At 42.9% G+C, this 7070-nt stretch overlaps 1 long non-coding RNA gene across 1 annotated transcript; it reads right to left on the minus strand.

Moving 5' to 3' along the window:
- Window positions 1–344: 344 nt before the first annotated feature.
- LOC119289716 lies at window positions 345–3551 on the minus strand. The gene is made up of 3 exons (XR_005141592.1): window positions 2485–3551; window positions 1253–1330; window positions 345–475 (listed from the first exon to the last, which is right to left on the minus strand). It is a non-coding gene; the product is annotated as an uncharacterized LOC119289716 (long non-coding RNA).
- Between the last annotated feature and the right edge of the window lie 3519 nt (window positions 3552–7070).

A 7070-nucleotide genomic window follows, 5' to 3' on the forward strand; every position in this document is an offset into this window, starting at 1 on the left:
GCGAGGTCAATCACGTTGGTGTGGCGACCAGCTGGCAGTGGGAGTGGGAGAGAAAGGAGGTGGGTTAAGAGCCTGCTATGGGCTGCGTGGGGGGAGGCGAAGGCGAGGTCATTGGCATTGGATGTGGCGGCCGGCCGGCGATGCAAATGGAAGAAGCAAGGTGGATTTGGGGCTTGCCGTGGGACAAAAGAGTAAAGAGGGCACAAGCAAGGGACTAGGGTTTGCTGGCCCCCATCCGAGATCCAACACATGAATGTTTTTCCTATTTAGAAAAAAAAGTAGGGGTTTAGGATCCGACACATTGTACTTGTGGTTCGTGAACAGCCTGTGGTAAAAACGTATCTTCAGCTTCATCGCGGGATCAGTGTTACCTGTGGTACAAGCGCTGGTCGCCGGGGGTCCGGGAAGGGGCCAAAATGTCCTCCGGCAACAAGGTTAACTTGGACCCAAAACATATTCCAGAGATGCCCGATACCTGACAACAAAATAGGCAAGAACAATGTAGAAAAGTTCAGTGGACGACACTTGCAGCATCTCCAACAACTCCACTTTCCCCAATAAAATTCCTGGTATTGGGGTAGTTGGGCCCAAAAAATCAGCTCCGACGACTCCCCTTTCCCCAATAAATTTATTCATAGGAAACTGAAATTTATCAATCAGGTTCAGTGGGCAACACTTAATTTGGTCAAAAATGCAAATGAACAAATGAGAGCTTGCAGTCAAGAGCTCGAGATTTTCAGTCTTGCTGAACTAGAGTTCAAACTCATGCTCTTCATATACGAGAAATTCGGACCAAGAAATTCATCAGCATAGTTATGCATTTAACCCCTTGTTTGCAATGCGCCAACACATGGTACTGTCAAATGCTACAGATGGGTGTCAAGATACCAGCTCAAGACATACTAGTATGTATGCACGTGCAGTGCAATGCACGTCTTAAAAGAATGGAGTGATTCTGAAGCATGACTCGAAAAAAGTATAACAGAGTGATTTTGATTCAGACACTCTATTCAGATTGTATGGATCCACGATACAGAAAGGTAAGTTTGCTATCATAACCGGACGCGGATGAGCTCCCTCCAAAAGGGCATCGATTCGCTCATTCATTTGATAGAAGTGCATATTCACTGTTCAGCTAAAAAAATCCTAAGCACATCGTACATGAATGACTCAGGCCTGCAAGCAATGTTTTCTCCCCAGGTCGCATATGAACTCATGGTGCAGGTTACGAGTCATTGAGGACCATACTTACAGACGAAGGATTGCCAGCAGCGGAATACTTACAGACGAAGGATTGCCAGCAGCGGAATACTTACAGACGAAGGATTGCCTGCAGTGGAATAATTTAAGAACAATATCTCAGCATCCAAAGATGATCAGAGTAGAATTTTAGGCTATGCTTTTGGCTGCAGAAGCCTGAAGACAGATACACCATTCCTCCAAGGATACAACCAACCATGTGCCATTGTGTGTGAAAAGTACAAAAATAATAACACATTTTTGATTTCGTGTCGCGAGTCATTTTGACTCTGCATCGTTACTCGCACTGGTTCTTGAACAGCTCACAGAAAATTATTATCTTAATCTTTTCTGTTGGATTGGTGTTACAAGAGAAGACACCCTTCTCTACCACCATTGTGATACAAGTTGGAGAGGCACCATGCCTAGGCTCACATGTCGCCCGCTTATCCTGCGGAACTTAGCAAATCAGTTCACGTCTGTGTGTAAAGTTAACACTAAACATGTACTCCCTCTGTAAACTGATATAAGAGCGTTTAGATCACTACTTTAGTATTCTAAACGCTCTTATATTAGTTTACGGAGGGAGTACTATGTTCCCTACAAAACACTAAACATGTACTACGATGTTGGCAGCACACAGCCCCACTTTCATAGTTAACTGGCAAATGTCAGGAGGTTGCCGGGAAGGGGCAAAAATGTCCTCTGGGTTAATGGCAAATGCGTTTAATAAGGATTCCTTGTGTCAGTTCTAAGGTTAATTTCGACCCCAGGATACTGTATCCAGCGTATAGTCCGGGGTAGTAGCATCTCCACTGTCCATTTAAGACAAATGCAAGTGCGTCGTCTCTGCAGAAAACTGTCAGAAGCAGTGATTGTTTCCTCTCATAGAACTGCATCAGATATGAATTTACAGTGTGGGATACGGATCATCCAACGCCGTATTTACAGAGCAACAGTTGATCGACAGGTCGTCAGAAACAAAACAATTTAAGATAACTGTCTTGGCACACAAAGATGATGAGAGTTCAATCTTAGAATATAAGTTTGGCTGCTGGACCCTGAAGGTACATACGCGGGCAGGAACTTGTTGAACGCAGCAAACAAATACTCCCTCCGTCCCAAAATACTTGTCGGAGAAATGAATAAAAATGGATGTATCTAAAACTAAGATATGTCTAGATACATCCATTCCTTCGACAAGTATTTCCGGACGGAGGGAGTAGAAGGCAATAGAATCCTCACAGTGTGCTTGTCATGAAGTCCATTTTGTTGGCGCAAAACTAGAACCTGGATGCACATTGATCCTGCGCCGCATGTATAGTGCCAAGTTGTGCATTTCAGAAATGTGGTGACCTTTATACCCAGGACAAAATGCCCATTACCTGAAAAGCAAATAGGCAAGAAGAGGAGCAAATCAGAGCTTAGGGCCAAGAGCTCAAGATTTCGTAGTCTTGCTGAACTAGAGTTCAACTCATGCTCATCATATACGAGAAATACGGTCCAAGAAATTCGCCATTATAGTTATGTATTTAACCACGTGTTTGCAATGTGCCAACATGGTACTGTCAAATGCAACAGATGGATGCCAATATACCATAAGACATGCATTCAGATACTCCATTCAGATTGCATGAATATTGAATCCACAATGCAGAATGATAGATTTGCTACCACGAGTTTCCTCCAAAATGGCAGTGATTCATTCATTCATTTGATAAAAGTGCATATTCATCGGTCCATATGTCTGTTACTCAGTTTGCGAATGAAAAGCATAGGTAAATACAATAGAATTAAAGGAAAATTAGAGAAGGCATTTTTAGCTGGCCTAAAAGATGAGGATGTTGTTTCAGTTGGCCTCCAGAGTTTGGACTAACAGCAAATATGTTGTAAAAATCCCCGGTACTACAGGTACATATATTTTTGCATAATAAGAATTTTCAAAAAGAAAATCAGCTGAAGGACTACCAATGTTTTGCTTATCCAATATTCATCTAAAAAATTCTAAGCATATCGTACATGATTTACTCAGGCCAGCAAACATGTTTTCTCTCCAGGTTCATAGGAAACTGAAACTCATTAACTCAGCAAGTCAGAATCTATGAGATAGTCAAAACAGCTTTGATTTACACTGCATATTAATTTATGGTGCAGGATAAATTACAGTCATTGAGCACCATACTTAGAGACGAAGGATTGCCTGCAGTGGAATAATTTAAGATCAATGTCTCAGAACCCAAAGATGATCAGAGTATCATTTTAGACTATGCTTTTGTCTGCTGAAGCAGTGAAGCCTGAAGATAGATACCATCCTTCCAGTGATACAATCAACCAAGTGTGATTAGTGCAAAAGTGTAGAATCAGGGGAGAGAGGGGTGGCGGCTGGGATAGAAAGATGGCCTGGTATTGTATTCTATTGGAGTTAGGGTTTCCTGTACAAGGGGGCAGCACATATATAGGCTGCAGGGTTACATGGGCCACATGGGCCATAAGCACGCGCACACACACACACTGAAATACAGATAAGACACAGCCCAACACTCCCCCTCAAGAGGGATGATAGATATCTATCATGCCCATCTTGTCACAAGCAAGATTGTTCTCCCTGGTTCCCAAACCTTTTGTCAAACAATCGGCGACTTGTTGTCCAGAGCTCACATGAGTTATCTTGATGATTCCTGCATCCAGTTTCTCTTTGATAAAGAATCTGTCTATCTCCACATGTTTTGTTCTGTCATGTTGCACTGGATTATTAGCAATGCTGATTGCAGATTTGTTGTCACACCACACATTCAGAGGATCTTGTCTGAGCACTTTCAGCTCAAGCAGAAGGCCTCTTACCCATAACATCTCACTCAGCCCTTGAGACATTGCCCTATACTCAGCTTCTGCAGTTGATTTTGACACCACCGGTTGTTTTTTGCTTCTCCATGATACCAAATTTCCACCAACAAACACACAATAGCCAGAGGTTGATCGTCTATCATCAAGACAGCTAACCCAATCAGCATCGCTATAACCGTCAACATTCAAATGGCCATTACTCTTGAACCAGAGTCCCATACCAGGGCTGCCCTTTAGATACCTCATGATTCTATAGACTGCATCAAGGTGTCCACTTCTGGGGTCATGCATATATCTACTTACTACACTTACTGCATATGTAATATCTGGTCTAGTGTGACACAAGTACAGAAGTTTGCCAACCAATTGTTGATATTTTGCTTTGTTAACTTGTTCACCCATCTGTGCTGTTAATTTGTGATTTTGTTCAATGGGAGTTGGGGCTGCTCTACATCCAAGCATTCCCATATCACTTAGGAGCTCTAAGGTATACTTCCGCTGAGACAGGGCTATTCCCCTCTTTGATCTTGCAACTTTGATACCCAGGAAATATTTTAGCTGACCAAGATCCTTAACTTCAAATGCTTTGCCTAGGCATTTCTTTAGTCTCCCAATCTCCTCTTCATTGTCTCCCGTTATTATGATGTCATCCACATATACTGCAAGAATAGTAATCTGTTGCTTGGAATGTTTATAGAAAATAGTGTGATCTCCATTGCATTGTTTATACTCCATACTGCAACTGCTTGCCTGAACCGGTCAAACCAAGCCCTTGGCGATTGCTTCAAACCATAGAGAGATTTTCTCAATCTACAAACCTTCCCAACAGTCCCAGGTGTAGAAAGTCCAGGAGGAATTTCCATGTAGACTTCCTCTTGTAGATCTCCATGTAAAAAGGCATTTTTTACATCAAGTTGGTGTAGTGGCCATCCAAAGTTAGCTGCACATGAGATTAGAATCCTCACTGTATTCATCTTTGCAACTGGGGCGAATGTTTCGTCATAATCAATACCATACGTTTGGCTGTACCCTCTGGCTACCAGTCTTGCCTTGTAACGCTCAACCTTACCCTCAGGATTCTGCTTCACTGTGAAGATCCACTTACAACTGACTGCCTTCTTCCCATATGGAAGATTTGCTAGCTCCCATGTTTTGTTCTTTCTCAGGGCCTCCAACTCTTCCCTCATGGCTTCACACCACTTTGGATCTTGTCTTGCTTCTTTCCAGTCTTTAGGAACAATCACGGCTTGAAGTGATGCGACAAATGCTCTAAATGAAGGTGATAGGGCTTCATAGGTGACATAATTACTGATGTCATGCTCAAGATTGCCCTTGCTCAAAGTTTTCCTTGCTACTTCCTTCTTGAGAGCAATTGGCAGGTTAGGTGATGCTTCTTCAGTACTTGAATTTTCATATGACTCCACTTCAGATGAGCTTCCTGTCGCTTGAGTTTCTTCTGACTGCTCCCCCTGTTCCATAGTTTCTTTTGACTGCTCCTCATGCACTTGTTCCTCCACACCTCTCTTCCTTCTTGTATACACCTGAGGATTCCTTTCCTCATTTGGTCTCTGCCACCTCTGCTGTTCAGCCCCATCAACTACAACTGGAATGAAGGATCCCACTATTTTCGGGGTTGGTATTGGCTGCTCCTTGTCGCCATTGGTGCTGCACTCACCACTCAAGTTGCACTCCCCCTCTTGACCACCCTGCATAGATTGTGAGTGGTCAAGTTCTTCGAATAAAGTGCTGAGATCTGTCTTCTCACCATAAAAAGGCTCAGATTCTCGAAAGGTGACATCCATACTTACAAATGTGTGCCTTTCAGCAGGACTCCAACACTTATAGCCTCGCTGCCCTGCAGGATATCCAACAAATATGCATTTTACAGCTCGTGGATCCAGCTTTCCCACTGCTGGTCTGTGATCTCTAACGAAGCAGGTGCACCCAAATAACTTCGGAGGAACTGAGAATTTGTTCTCCCCAAATAGCATCTCACATGGGGACTTCATACCAAGCATTTTTGAAGGCATCCGGTTGATCAGGAACGTTGCAGTCATGACAGCTTCACTCCACAAGAATTTTGGCACATTCATGGTGAACATAAGTGATCGAGCCACTTCTAAAATGTGTCGGTTTTTCCTTTCTGCAACACCATTCTGAGAAGGGGTATCTGGACATGATGTTTGGTGCATTATGCCTTGTGCTGACAGGAAACCTCCAAATTGCTTGTTTACATATTCAGTTCCATTGTCAGATCTGATCACCTACACCTGCACATTGAATTGGTTTCGCACATAGGCATAGAACTCCTGAAAACATTGGAATACCTCATCTTTATGTCGCATGAGGTACACCCAAGTCATGCGAGTGTGGCAGTCTATAAATGTCACAAAATATTTCATTCCACTAACAGAAACAACAGGACATGTCCACACATCAGAGTGAATCGGCATAAACAGGGATATACTCCTTAGCCCCTTACTCAAATATGAGATTCTTGTGTGCTTTGCATATTCACATGCATCACACACAAGCTTACTCTTGTCTACTCCACGCATTACATCAGGAAACATCTTACTCATCTTATCAAAAGCCATATGCCCCATGCGACAGTGATGGATCATCGCCATTGTCTCACTTATTCCAACTAGTACAGCCAAAATAGGACTAGCACCAGACCTAGACACATCACGATCCATATACCACAATCCACTACGCCTGGTTCCTGTCCCAAGTTTCCTTCCAGTCATCCTCTCCTGAATCAAACATATTTTCTCATCAAGAGTTATTCGGCAATCTATCTGATCAATCAAAGCACTTAGAGAAAGCAAGTTCACAGGAAAAGCTGGAACATGTAATACATCAGATAATTTAATAGTGGGTGTACATTGAACTGATCCAACTCCTTTAATCGGTTGTGAGGTGCCATCAGCAGTTTGTATTGTTTCACAATGTGTAATTGGGTACTGAGTATATGATTCAAACTC

This window comes from Triticum dicoccoides, chromosome 4A (assembly GCF_002162155.2).
Source record: "Triticum dicoccoides isolate Atlit2015 ecotype Zavitan chromosome 4A, WEW_v2.0, whole genome shotgun sequence".
In the NCBI taxonomy this organism is placed as follows: domain Eukaryota; kingdom Viridiplantae; phylum Streptophyta; class Magnoliopsida; order Poales; family Poaceae; genus Triticum; species Triticum dicoccoides.